Genomic DNA, 15,610 nt, shown 5'->3' on the forward strand with positions numbered 1-15,610 from the left:
CTGTGATTCTTTTAAATTGTGACAGATGAATCCAAGGTTGGATGCCTTCAAGTTTAACAACACAGGAATTGGTGAACAGTACCAGAAAAGATACTTTCCAATGAGGGAAGAGGGAATTCTTTAAGTGATGTATTTTCCAGTCGACATATTCTCCAAGAAATCGGTTATGAGGGGAGTCAGAATTTAGGTTGTATTTTTATTCAGCATAATATTTTTAACCTGTGAGAAATGTTTCTGGGAAGAGAGAATAGGTGACTGGTAATAGGTCCTGCTGGCAATTTGAGGGTCAGAGTATGGTGAATGAGGAAGATGCATCAGTCTTCCAGTTACTATTTAATAGGGAGTGAGCTTATGTTTTTCAAAAGCTAAAGGACCTTAGATTCAAAAGGACCAGTGACAGTACCCTGGTCCAGGGACGTTCCAAAGTCTCACAAAATTTTTCTAATTGGATTTTAGTGATGCCATTAGTTTTTTTCTACTAGTCATGAAGATTGTGGATGACATGGGCAATGCAGCCTCTGTAGCACAGGAAAGACTTTGCAGAGTTATTGTATTATCTGCCCAGTAAAATGAGTTGTGTGGTCACTATGCACGATGGTGGGGGTGCCCAATATAGGGATGATGTTTTCAAGTAATTTCTTTGTTACAAAAGAGGCAGGTGCTTGTCCATAGGTAAAAGCTTCTACCCAGTTTGAAACATGCAGACCATGACCAATACATATTTGTTCACTTGTTCTTAACAATTATATTTACATTAGTCTTAACGTATGTTTGGATTAGTTATAGATAAGCCTAGATGAGGCCTAGATAAGAGTTCCTGGAGAAACCAAGGTAGAACATTTACATCTTAAAAGGACAAGGAAAAATGCAAGTTCCTCCAAGAAGGACTTTTGTTTCGTAAATCTAGATGTTTTAAAATATCTGTAAGACTTTTGAGATGAGTAAAGCAAGTTTGGGGACTGGAGAAGAAAAAGGATAGGTGGGCTTTCAATTGCTTCAAGAGCTGTGTTTCTGTTCTTGTAAAGACTAGATTTGTAAGGCAAATACAGTTGTTTTTAATTCATAAAGGAATTGGTTGAAACTTGAATAACATAGGTTGATGCACCCATCTAACTATATTATCTTCAATTTGCTTCTTTAAATCAGGGAGAAGATCTTCAACTAAGATAAAAATCAAACTATTCCTATATTCTAGATTTACAGCTTTGTTTTTGGAATGTTTTAGTGACTCCTTCCACAAAAGGCTTCATAATGTTTTCCTTTCCCTCTGGGTACATAGTTTTATTTTGGTTTAGGGGAGAAAGCCTTAAAATGTTCCTATCAGGCTCTGAATATCAGCTTCCAATTTAGCCAACTTATGACCATAGAGCTACTTTAAAAATCCTTCTAAATATCTTATCAGGCTTCAGCCAAGACAAACCGTAAATATTCCTGGCAGTATTGAATGACTCCATGATGCAAGAGGCGTCTCCAAAGAGGGTACAGTGGATATTACCCTCCCAATATCCAGAGCTGTTCCCAAAGATAACCAAAAGGAAGACTTAGACAATTCTTCTGAGGGCTGGCAATAATTGGTAGGACCCTAGCTGTAAATGGAGTTCAACTCACATTTCTAGCCAGCCGTATCTAGCCACAGGTAGGGTGCAACTCACATTTCTGTCCAGCCATATTTTGGGGCCCCCAACATGATGGTTGTCAATCCAAGTTCTTAGAACACAAAATAAGACAAACAGGAAGGCAACAGCTGTCCCTAGGAGAGAAAGGATCAATAACCAGTTGTTCTGGATTAGGAAAGGGAGGGAAAATACGAAATTTTACCTCCCCCTCGATTGGGTGCTACAGACAGATATTCAGGAGAATTGATTCCGGTAAGAATTCTCACTCTTTGCTGGCTTCTGCCACTTTACAACCAGGATCCATCTGCAGGCTCTGTAGTGAGTGCGGTTTAAAGTAGAGAGTGCAGCTCCAGTATTTACCAGAATTTGTCAATGTTTTCTTATTAATTTTAATTTTAGTTTCCTCTTGGCTATTTAAGAGAATAACTGGTGGTAGTTACAGAGAGTTTTTTGGTGTCGCATCCGACCTGGGGAAGGCCCATATGGGGCCCTCATTCAAAGGTGTATTTGGTGGTATCTCTAAGGCTACGAACTTGGCAGACTTTTGTTTATGGTCATGTGTTCTCTTCAGAGTGGAAAGACAATTCAGACAGAAGACTAGTAGAATGAATACTCAAGTAAAGGAGGATAGAGCAGAACAGTAGAAGTTAGATCAATCTTATAGTCTTTTGTTTTAGGTACTTCTTGTATATATAATTCTTTATTAGCCTTTTGCAATTAATCTTTCAATGAAGCTATTTTGGAATTTTGAAGCCTTTTGGAGGCTTCTGCATGTGAATTAAAATAAGCTTCTCATTATGTTTGTTTTATTTGAGGACCCTTGCCTTCAAGTGTACTTCCTAAATGAATGATCTTGTATAGTTGGAACATTCTTCATAATGTCTATTGTAATTCTAGGTTGTCTTCAGTGAGATTGGTCTACACACAAGGAGAGACCATGTGTTATTTAACATAAAACTTGCCAGAGTTCCAAGGGAGGGGCTATCCTTAGAACATTTAGATGACTGGGATCCCATTTCTGGAATTTTCCTGATAGCAAAGAAAAAAATCCTAGATAGCCTAAGGTGTATGCTTAGGGTTTGGGCTTGGGTTTTGCTTGACAGTGTGCTTTTCACAGGCTACTTCTTTTTCCTAGTAGGCAGCCTTTGCCCTATTTTTCTAACCTGTAACCAGGTGTCCCTCATTGCATGGAATTATCTTGTGAGTGGTGTTCTGTGAAACTTGCTCATCTGTGGCCACCTTATCTTTACACAGGAGTCTTGTGCTTCAGAGACAATTGTCTCTCATATAAAGGTATCTGATTTAATTTTAGTTTTGCTCTCAGGAAAAATCCACAAGTTTTAATTTAAATCAAGGCATTCTAATTCATAAACCCAAAGAGTACTCACCAGAAGGACAATTTTTCCATATCCAAATTCCAAGCAAAGTTGGAGAACTTGACCAAAAGGAAGGAACTCCAAAACTGAGAGCCAGAAACAGAGAGTGACTCACAGAAGCATTGAGTGCAAGGGGCTACCTCACTCAATACTGAGGGTTGCTGTCACTCTGGGGGTTATATCCTTTGATCCCACTTCTGACACCGTGAAACATCAACCTAAATAAAGAGGTAAATTGAGGCAAACTCAAATTATCAGAAATTGAATTTATTTGGAAATAGCAGGGGAATTGCAGTTTGGGAAATGCACACTGTAGCAAGCTACAGTTGAGTCTGTTAAGGGTTTGGGGTGTGCTGTATTTATGGGCAAGGAGTATAAAAAGGGGGAAATCCAGCCAGAGTCCAAGAGTAAGTTTACTGGTTTTAGGATGAGGGAGAGATTCTTGACAGATGTTCATTGTCTTCAGAAGTCACAGTCTTCTGAAAATTAGGCATTCATTTTCTGAGTTCTTACATACTGTTCTTCTGAGTGCATGTGCATGAGAGTCTTCATTTCATACCTTCATTTCATACCTGGTTCCATTTTATTTTATTAAATTTTTTTTATTGGAGTGTAATTGCTTTACAATGTTGTATTAGGTTCTGCTGTACAATAAAGTGAATCAGTTATATGTATACATACATTCCCTCCCTCTTGGATCTCCTTCCCACGCTTCCCTATCCCACCCATCTAGGTTGTCACAGAGCACCAATCTGAGCTTCCTGTGCTTTATAGCGTGTTCCCACTAGCTATCGAGTTTATGCATGGTAGTGTATATATGTCAATCCTAATCTCCCAATTCGTCTCACCCTCCCCTTTCACCCCTGTGTCCATATGTCTGTACACTACATCTGTGTCTCTATTCTTGCCCAGGAAATAGGTTTATCTGTACTATTTTTTCTAGGTTCCGCAAATATGTGTTAATATACAATATTTATTTTTCTCTTCCGGGGTTACTTCACTTTGTATGACAGATTCTAAGTCCATCTACATCTTTACAAATGACCCAGTTACGTTCCTTTTAATGGCTGAGTAATATTCCATTTTACATATGTACCACATCTTCTTTATCCATTCGTCTGTTGTTGGACATTTATGTTGTTTCCATGTCCTGGCTATTGTAAATAGTGCTGCAATGAACACTGAGGTACATGTGTCCTTTCAAATTATAGTTTTCTCAGGGTATATGCCCAATAGGGGAATTGCTGGGTCATATGTTAGTTCTATTTTTAGTTTTTTAAGGAACCTCCATACTGTTCTCAATAGTGGTTGTATCAATTTACATTCCCACCAGCATTGCAAAAGGGTTCCCTTTTCTGCACACCCTATCCAGCATTTATTGTTTGTAGATTTTATGATGATGGCCATTCTGACCGGTGAGAGGTGATACCTCATTGTAGTTTTGATATGCATTTCTCTAATGATTTGTGATGTTGAGAATCTTTTCATGTGCCTCTTAGCCATCTGTATGTTTTTGTTGGTGAAACGTCTATTTAGGTTTTCCACCCATTTTTTAATTGGGTTGTTTGTTTTTCTGATAATTAACTCCATGAGCTGTTTGTATATTTGGGGGATTAATCCTTTGTCTGTTGCTTCATTTGCAAATATTGCAAATGAGGCTTGTCTTTTTGTCTTGTTTATGGTTTCCTTTGCTGTGCAAAAGCTTTTACGTTTAATTAGATCCCATTTGTTTATTTTCATTTTTATTTCCATTACTGTAGGAGGTGGGTCAAAAAAGAACTTGCTGTGGTTTATATCAAAGAGTGTTTTTCCTATGTTTTCCTCTAAGAGTTTTATAGTGTTTGGTCTTACATTTAGGTCATTTATCCATTTTGAGTTTATTTTTGTGTATGCTGTTAGGAAATGTTCTAATTTCATTCTTTTACATGTAGCTGTCCAGTTTTCCCAGCACCACTTATTGAAGAGTTTGTCTTTTTTCCATTGTATGTTCTTGCCTCCTCTGTCATAAATTAAGTGACCATATGTGCGTGGGTTTATCTCTTGGCTTTCTATCCTGTACCATTGATCTATATTACTGTTTTTGTGCCTGTACCATACTCTCTTGATTACGGTAGCTTTGTAGTATAGTTTGAAGTCAAGGAGGCTGATTCCTCCAGCTCCATTTTTCATTCTCAAGATTGCTTTGGCTATTTGGGATCTTTTGTATTTACATACGAATTGTAGAATTTTTGGTTCTGATTCTGTGAAGAATGCCATAGTTTGATAGGGATTGCATTGAATCTGTAGATTGCTTTGGGTAGTATATTCATTTTCACAGTATTGATTCTTCCAATCCAAGAACATGGTATATCTCTCCATCTATTTGTATCATCTTTAATTTCTTTCATCAGTGTCTTATAATTTTCTGCATACAGGTCTTTTGTCTCCTTAGGTAGGTTTATTCCTAGGTAATTTTTTCTTTTTGTTGTGAAGGTAAATGAGATTGTTTCCTTAATTTCTCTTTCTGATTTTTCATCATTAGTTTTTAGGAATGCAAGAGATTTCTGTGCATTAATTTTGTATCCTGCAACATTACCAAATTCATTGATTACTTCCTGTATTTTTCTGGTGGCATCTTTAGGATTTTCTATGTATAGTATTATGTCATCTGCAAGCAGTGACAGTTTTACTTCTTTCTTTCCAATTTGGATTCCTTCTATTTCTTTTTCTTCTCTGATTGCCATAGCTAGGACTTCCAAAACTATGTGGAATAAGATTGGCATAAGTGGAGATCCTTGGCTTGTTCCTGATATTAGTGGAAATGCTTTCAGTTTTTCTCCTTTGAGACTGATGTTTACTGTGGGTTTGTGAGAATGACAGCCTGTTTTATGTTGTGGTATGTTCCCTCTCTGCCCATATTCTGTAGTCTATTTATCATAAATGAGTGTTTAATTTTGTCAAAAGCTTTTTCTGCATCTATTAAGATGATCATATTTTTTATTCCTTAATTCGTTAATATGGTGTATCACATTGGTTTATTTGCATATATTGAAGAATCCTTGCATTCCTTGGATAAATCCCTCTTGATTGTTGTGTATGACCCTTTTAATGTGTTGTTGGATTCAGTTTGCTAGTATTTTCTTGAGGATTTTTGCTTCTATGTTCATCAGTGTTATTGGTCTGTAATTTTCTTTTTTTGTGATATCTTTGTCTGGTTTTGGTATCAGGGTGATGGTGGCCTTGTGGAAGGAATTTGGGAGTGCTCCTCCCTCTGCTATTTTGTGGAGGAGTTTGAGAATGAGAGGTGTTAGCTCTTCTCTAAAAGTTTGATAGAATTCACCTGTGAAGCCATCTGGTCCTATATTTTTATTTATTGGAAGATTTTAAATTACAGTTTCAATTTCATTACTTGTGTTAGGTGTGTTTATGTTTCCTAATTCTTCCTGGTTCAGTCTTGGAAAATTGTACCTTTCCAAGAATTTGTCCATTTCTTCATGGTTGTCCATTTTATTGGCATACAGTTGTTTGTAGTTGTCTCTTATGATCCTTTGTATTACCGCAGTGTCTGTTGTGATTTCTCCTTTTTCATTTCTAATTTTATTGATTTGCATCCTCTCCCTTTTTTCTTGATGAGTCTGGCTAACGTTTTATTAATTTTATCTTCTTATAGAACCAACTTTTAGTTTTACTGATCTTTTTTATTATCTTTGTTTCTGTTTCATTTATTTCTTCTCTGAATTTTATGATTTATCTCCTACTGACTTTGGGTTTTCTTTATTCTTCTTTCTCTAGTTGCTATAAGTGGAAGTTTAGGTTGTTTATTTGAGATTTTTCTTATTTTTGGTGGTGAGATTGATCTGTTATAAGCTTCCATGTTAGAACTGTTTTGCTGCATCTTATAGCTTTTGGCTTGTCATGTTTTCATTGTTATTTGTTTCTATATATTTTTAAATTTCTTCTTTGATTTCTTCAGTGATCTCTTGGTTGTTTAGTAGTACACTGTTTAGCCTCCATGTATTTGTGTTTTTTACAGTTATTTTCCTGAAATTGATTTCTAATCTCATTGTGTTTGTGGTCATAGTAAGATGCTTGTTATGATTTCAATTTTCTTAAATTTTCCAAGGCTTGATTTTTGACCCAAATATGATCTATCCTGAAGAATGTTCCATGTGAACTTGAGAAGAAAGTGTATTCTGCCACTTTTGGGTGGAATGACTTATAAATATCAATTATATCTATCTGGTCTCTTGTGTCATTTAAAGCTTGTGATTCCTTATTTATTTTCTCTTTGGATGCTCTGTCCATTGCTTTAAGTGGGGTGTTAAAGTCCCCTACTACTACTTGTTACTGTTGATTTTCCCTTTTATGGCTGTTAGCATTTGCCTTATGTATTGAAGTGCTCCTGTGTTTGGTGCATAAATATTTATAATTGTTATATCTTTTCTTGGATTGATCCCTTGATCATTATGTAGTGTCCTTCCTTATCTCTTATAACAATCTTTATTTTAAAGTCTATTTCATCTGATATGAGTATTGCTACTCAAGCTTTCTTTTGATTTCCATTTGCATGGAATATCTTTTTCCAACCCCTCACTTTCAGTCTGTATGTGTCCCTATGTCTGAAATGGGTCTCTTGTAGACAGCATATAGATGGGTCTTGTTTTTGTATCTACTCAGCTGGTCTGTGTCTTTTTATTGGAGCGCTTAATCCATTTACATTTAAGGTAAATATCGATATGTATGTTCCTATTACCAATTTCTTAATTGTTTTGGGTTTGTTTTGTGGGTCGTTTTCTTCTCTTGTGTTTCCCACCTATAGAAGTTCCTTTAGCATTTGTTGTAAAGCTAGTTTGGTGTTTAGTTGTACTGAGCAGGAGAAATAGGAAAAAAGCATGTCTTCGTCTTCCTAGAAGCAAAAAATATAGCACTTGATTTAAAAATACATTGTATCTTTAATGTTTTGTGATATTAAAAATCTAAAGCTTATTTTTTCAGAGCCTTAGATATGAAGTTTACCAGTTCATTCAGGAAAAAACTGCTACTTTAAAAATCCCTTTAAAGCAATATAACTGAATAATACAACTTTCTATTGTTATTTATTTAGGTTATTTCCATTTAAATATTATTCCAAACTTAGCATAATTTATTTATACTTCCTACTAATATATATTAAAGATGTATTTAAAAGTCCTCGTTAACATAAACAAACCAGGTATGTTTTTAAATAATATTTTCAAATTGAAAAGTCTTAGTAACACCTGTTTAAGAAAGAAACAAATAAGTTATTTAGATTTTAAGTTGAGATGCTAATATTTAATTCTATATCAAAGAATTTTTTAGGCTTTATGGAAAAAAGAGCATTATGAATATGTAATACTACAATGTCAATTGTATGAGAAAACACTCATTTATGCTTAAGCTTTACTGTTTCTAACCTGGTTATTATTTGAATATTTCTTTATTATGAAATTCTATTGTTGAGAGATAGAATAATGAGAAATAAACTAGAGTTAAACACGTGGTATTGCCCCAAACCCCACCCTGGACACAGCAACCCACAATTAGGAGGAAACTCACAAATATGAAACTTCTCCCTCTGGAGCGAGGTTTTTTCCCCCCACATTGGACACCCCAACCCTTGGGACCTGCCCCATGGTGACAAGCCCTCAAAATTTCTGGCTTTGAAAACCAATGGGGCTTATATCCAGGAAACCCAAAAGTTTGTAGGGAACTGAGATTCCTCTTTTGAAAAGCTTATGTGCAACTATGGATACTATGTATAAAATAGATAACTAATGAGAACCTACTGTATAGAACAGGGAACTCTACTCAACACTCTGTGGTGACCTATATGAGAAGGAAATTCAAAAAATAGGGGATATATGTATACATATAGCTGATTCACTTTGCTGTATAGTATAAACTAACACAATATTGTAAAGCAATATATTGTATTCTCCAATAAAAATTAAAAAAAATAATAAAAAGCTTATGTGCAGACACACTCACCCTGAGACCCAGCACAAAAACAATTTGAAAAGCACCTAGACCATATGGGAAAGAGATTTATTTGCTAATCTTAAAGCATCTGGCAAAGGGCCAGGGGCCTACTGGGACTCTATACAGGCTTGGAGGCAATGGTGGATGCCATTTTTGTGCTCTCCCTCTACCTTGCTAGTTCAGGCAGGTAAGGCCTGCCTCCTTGTTCTTGCATAGCCCCACTAAAGCTGGTGGGTGAATCCAGCACCTGTGCTCTCCCACAGTGCTGCTAAGGGTGGTGAGTACATACAATCCATACAGGTGATGTCCGTTGAATGCCCAGCACTGATGGCCAGGGGGCTTGCAGTTCTGGGCCCCATGGGACTGAAACATAGAGACAGTTCCTGGCAGGTTATCAGCTGCATGGCACATAGAACATACTGAAACACACCCTCAGTCTTCCTGTGATAAAGGCCTATTTACTTCTCCTGGAGCTTCAGTCTGAGGGGCAGGCTTCAGGTTTACCACTCACCTAGATGCTACAGAGGTGCTATCAGGGAACATAGACCAGGGGACACCATCTTTGCACTCTCCCTTCGCCTTGCTACAACTCAACAGTACCACCCATAAAGGAGCTTAAACATTCATCTCTAACCCCACTTTCTGCAACTGTCACCAAGAGGACACATTCAGATAGCCTGGTCTGGAGGCCAGTAGAGTTTACAATTGCCGTCCCATTATATGTGTTTGCATACTTTAAAAGCTCTTGCCTGAGGGTCTGGCTTCCAATCAGCCTGAAACTAGGTGCTGAGATTCTTCCCTTTGGAACACTGACAGGTCTAGGCACAATCTCAACAACTGTGACCTGTCAAGAATAAATCTGGCTGTTTAGATAATTACAAAGGTTCCAGAGACAATGAAAAGTTTGGACAGGGTTGAACAATAAGGTTCACCATCTACATGAGGCTACCCCTTCAATACTGGGAGAGGTGGCTGTTTCACCAAATACCTAGAATCAAAAACAGATAGGCAAGCCAAATGAGGAGACAGACGGCTATGTGTCAAATAAAAGAACAAGACAAAACCCGAGAAAACTCTTAATGAAACATAGATTAGTAATTTATCTGATAAAGAGTTGAAGGTAATGGCCATGAAGATGCTCACCAAACTTGGGAGAAGAATGGATTAACAGGTTGAAAACTTCAACAAAGAGCTAGAAAATATAAGAAAGTACTAAACAGAAGTCACAGAGCTGAAGAATACAGTAACCAAACTGAAAAATACACTAGAGGGTGTATTAAAGACTTAAATCTAAGACCTAAAGTCACCAAACTTCTAGAGGAAAACGTAGGTAGTATGATCTTTGACATCAGTCTTAGTAATTTTTTCTGGATATGTCTCCTTAGGCAAGGTAAACAAAAGCAGAAATAAACAAATGGTACTGCATCAAATTAAAAATCTTTTTGCACAGCAAAGGAAGCACTCAACAAAATGAAATGGCTACCTACTGAATGGGAGAAATATTTGTGAATGATATATCCAATAAGGGGTTAATATCCAAAATATACAAACAACTCATACAACTGAACAGACATTTTTCTAAAGTGACATACAGATGGCCAACAGGCACATGAAAAGATGCTCAGCATCAGTAATCATCAGGGAAATGCAAATCAAAACCACAATGAGATATCACCTCACCCCTGTCAGAATAGCTATTATACAAAAGACAACAAATAACAAGTGTTGGTGAGGGTGTGGAAAAGAGGAAACTCTTATGCACTGTTGGGAATGTAAATTGGTGCAGCCAGTATGGAAAACAGTATGGAGATTCCTCAAGAAATACTCCTGAGTATTTACCTGAAGAAAAGGAAAACACTGATTTGAAAAGATATATGCACCCTTGTGTTCACTGTAACATTTTTTACAGTAGTCAAAATAGGGAAGCCACCTAAGTGCCCATCAATAGATGAATAGATAAAGAAGATGTGACCTCTCTCTTTCTCTCTCTCTTTTGCATGCACGCATGTGCATGCACACACACACACACACACACACACACACACAATGGAATATAACTCAGCCATAAAAAAGGATGAAATGCTTCCATTTGCAACAACACAAATGGACATAGAGGGTATTACACTAAATGAAATACTTCACATGTAGGAGTACAAATATCATATGATTTCACTAATGTGTGAAATCTAAAAAACAAACTACCCTAGCAAACAAAGCAAAATCAAACTAATAGATGGCGAGAACACATTGATGGCTGCCAGAGGGGTGAAAAGTGTGGGGATTAGAGAATGGGTGAAGGGTGTCAAGAGATACAAACTTCCAGTTATAAAATAAGTCATGGGGATGTAATGCACAGTGAGTCACTATAGTCAATAATATTTTATTGCATATTTGAACTTTGCTAAGAAGGTATGTCTTTTTAATTTTTTAATTTTACATTGGAGTATAGTTGACTAATAATGTCTTAGTTTCAGGTGTACAGCAAAGTGATTCAATTATACATATACATGTATCTGTTCTTTTTCAAATTTTTTTCCCATTTGGTTACTATAGAATATTGAGAAGAGTTCCCTGTGCTATACAATAGGTCTTTGTTTGTTATTAATTTTAAATATAACAGTGTATACATGTCAATCCCAAATTCCCAATATATCGTTCCCCCCACCATTCCCTGCTGGTAACCATAAACTCATTCTCTAAGTCTATCAGTGTGTTACTGTTTTGTAAATGAGTTTATTTGTATGTTTTGGGTTTTTTTTAGATTCTGCATATAAGCTATACCATATGATTGTTGTCTTTCTCCGTCTGACTTACTTCACCTGGTAAGATGATCTCCAGGTCCATCCATGTTGCTGCAAATGGCATTATTTCATTCTTTTTTATGGCTAAATAATATTCTGTTGTATAAATATGTCATATCTTCTTTATCCATTCATCTGTCAATAGACACTTAGGTTGCTTCCATATCTCGGCTCTTGTAAATAGTGCTGCAATGAACATTGGAGTGCATGTATATTTTTGAATTATGGTTTTCTCTGAATATATGCCCAGGAATCAGATTGCTGGATCATGCGGTAATTCTATTTTTAGTTTTTTTAAGGAACCACCATACTGTTCTCCATAGTGGCTGTAAGAAGTTACATTCTCACCAACAGTGTAGGAGGGTTCCCTTTCTTCCATAACCTCTCAAGGATTTGTTTGTCAATTTTTTGATGATGGCTATTCTGACTGGTGTGAAGTGATATCTTATTGTAGTTCTGATGTGCATTTCTCTAATAATTAGCGATGTTGAGCATCTTTTCATGTGCCTCTTGGCCATCTGTATGTCTTCTTTGGAGAAATGTCTTCTTAGGTCTTCTGCCAATTTTTTGTTTGGGTTGTTTGTTTTTTAAATATTGAGCTGCAAGAGCTGTTGGTAAATTTTGGAGATTAATCCCTTGTCAGTTGCATCATTTGCAAATATTCTCTTCCATTCTGTGTGTTGATGTTTTATTTTGTTTATGGTTTCCATTGCTGTGCAAAAGATTTTGAGTTTCATTAGGTCCCATTTGTTTATTTTTGTTTTTATTTCCATTACTCTAGGAGATGGATCGAAAAAGGCATTGCTGCAATTTATGTCATAGAGTGTTCTGCCTATGTTTTCCCCTAAGAGTTTTCTAGTATCTGGTCTTACATTTAGGTCTTTAATCCATTTTGAGTTTATTTTTGTGTATGCTATAAAAGAACGTACTAATTTCATTTTTTAATATGTAGTTGTCCAGTTTTCCCAGAAACACTTATTGATGAGATTGTCTTTACTGTCTTTCCTCCACTGTATATTCTTGCCTCCTTTGTTGTACACGATAGGTGCGTGAATTTATTCTTTGGCTTTCTAGCCTGTTCCATTGATCTATATTTCTCTTTTTGTGCCAGTGCCATACTCTTTTGATGACTGTATCACTGTAGTATAGTCTGAAGTCAGGGAGCCTGATTCCTCCAGCTTTGTTTTTCGTTCTCAAGATTGCTTTGGCTATTCAGGGTCTTCATTGTCTCCATACATATATTAGGATTTTTTGTTCTAGTTCTGTGAAAAATGCCATTGGTAATTTGATAGGGATTGCATTGAATTTGTAGATTGCCTTGGGTAGTATAGTCATTTTAGGAATGTTGATTCTTCAAATCCAAGAACATGGTATATCCTTCAGTCTGTTTGTGTCATCTTTGTTTTCATTTACCAGCATCTTATAGTTTTATGGAGTACAGGTCTTTTGTTTCCTTAGGTAGATTTATTCCTAGGTATTTTATTCTTTTTGATGAAATGGTGAATGGGATTATTTCATGAATTTCTCTTTCTGATTTTTCATTGTTAGTGTATAGAAATGCAACAGATTTCTGTATATTCATTTTGCATCCTGCAACTTTACAAAATTCATTGATGAGCTCTAGTATTCTTCTGCTAGCACCTTTAGGATTTTCTATGTATAGTGTCATGTCATTTGCAAACAATGACAGTTTTACTTTTTTCCAATTTGGTTTTCTTTTATTTATTTGGTTTTCTTCTCTGATTGCTGTGATTAGGATGTCCAAAACTATGTTGAATAAAACTGGTGAGAGTGGACATCCTTGGCTTGTTCCTTATCTTAGAGGAAATGCTTTCAGCTTTCCACAGTTGAGTATGATGTTAGCTGTAGGCTTGTCATAAATGGCCTTTATTATGTTGAAGTACGTTCCCTCTATGTCCACTTCCTGGAGAGTTTTTAACATAAATGTGTGTTGACTTTTGTCAAAAGCTTTTTCTGTATCTATTGAGATAATCATATGGTTTTTATTTTTCAGTTTGTTAATGTGGTGTATCACACTGATTGATTTGTGGATACTGAAGAATCCTTGCATCCCTGGGATAAATACCACTTGATAATGGTGTATGATACTTTTAATGTATTGTTTTGTTGAGGGCTTTTGTGTCTATGTTCATCAGTGATATTAGCCTGTAATTTTCTTTCTTTGTGCTATCTCTATCTGGTTTTGGTATCAAGGTGATGGTGGGCTCATAGAATGAGTTTGGGTGTATTCCTTCCTCTGCAATTTTTTGGAATAGTTTCAGAATGATAGGTGTTAACTCTTTTCTAATTGTTAGAATTTGCCTATTGAATCCATCTGGTCCCAGCGTTTTGTTGGGAGTTTTTAATCACAGTTTCAATTTCAGTGCTTGTGATTGGTCTGTTCATATTTTCTATTTCTTTCTTTCTATTTCTATTTCTTTCTTTCTTTTTGGGAGATCTACCTTTCTAAGAATGTATCCATTTCTTCCAGGCTATCCATTTTATTGGCATATAGTTGCTTGTAGTAGTCTCTTATGATCCGTTGTATTTCTGTCCTATCAGTTGTAACTTCTCTTTCACTTCTAATTCTATTGATTTGAGTCTTACCCCTTTTTTTCTTGATGAGTCTGGCTAAAGGTTTATCAATTTTGTTTATCTTTTCAAAGAACCACCTTTTAGTTTCATTGATCTTTTCTGTTTTCTTCATCTCTATTTCATTTATTTCTGCTCTGATCATTACGATTTCTTTCCTTCTACTAACTTTGGTTTTGTTGTTCTTTCTGTAGTTGCTTTAGGTGTAATGTTGGGTTGTTTATTTGTGATTTTTCTTGTTTCCCAATGTAAGATTGAATTGTTGTAATCTTTCCTCTTAAAACTGCTTTTGCTGTGTCCCATAGGATTTGGATCATCATGCTTTCATTGTCATTTGTCGCTAGGTATTTTTTGATTTCCTCTTTGATTTCGTCACTGATCCATTGGTTGTTTAGTAGCATATTATTTAGACTCCATGTGTTTGTGTGTTTTAGTTTTTTTCTTGTAGTTGATTTCTATTCTCATAGCGTTGTGTTCAGAAAAGATGCTTTATATGATTTCAATTTTCTGAAATTTACTGAGGCTCACTTTGTGGACCAGCAGGTGATTAATCCTGGAGAATGTTCTATGTGCACTTAAGAAGAATGTGTATTCTGTTGCTTTTGGATGGAGTGCTCTATAAATATCAATCAAATCCGTTTGATCTAATGTGTAATTTAGGCCTGTGTTTCCTTACTTGTTTTCTGTCTGGATAACCTGTCCATTGATGAAAGTGGAGAGTTAAAGTCCCCCACTATTTTTGTGTTACTGTTGATTTCTCCTTTTATGGTTGTTAGTATTTGTCTTATATATTGAAGTGCTCCTATGTTGGTGCATATATATTTACAATTATTATATTTTCTTCTTAGATTGATCCCTTGATCATTATGTAGTGTCCTTCCTTGTCTCTTGTAACAGTTTTTAAGTCCATTTTGTCTGATATGCGTATTGCTTCTCCAGGTTTCTTTTTGTTTTCATTTGCATGGAATACGTTTTCCCCTCACTTTCAGTCTGTATGTGTCCCTAGATCTGATGTGGGTCTCTTGTAGACAGCCTGTATATGGATATTGTTTTTGTATCCATTCATCCAGTCTATGTGTTTTGCTTGGAGCATTTAATCCATTTACATTTAAGGTAATTATCAATATGTATGTTCTTATTGCCATTTTGTTAATTGTTTTGGATTTGTTTTTGTAGATCTTTTTTCTTCCCTTCTTCTTGTTCTCTTCTCTTGTGATTTGATGACTAACTTCACTGTTGTGTTTGG

This window comes from Leucopleurus acutus (assembly GCF_964270905.1).
Source record: "Leucopleurus acutus genome assembly, chromosome: X".
Taxonomy (NCBI): domain Eukaryota; kingdom Metazoa; phylum Chordata; class Mammalia; order Artiodactyla; family Delphinidae; genus Leucopleurus; species Leucopleurus acutus.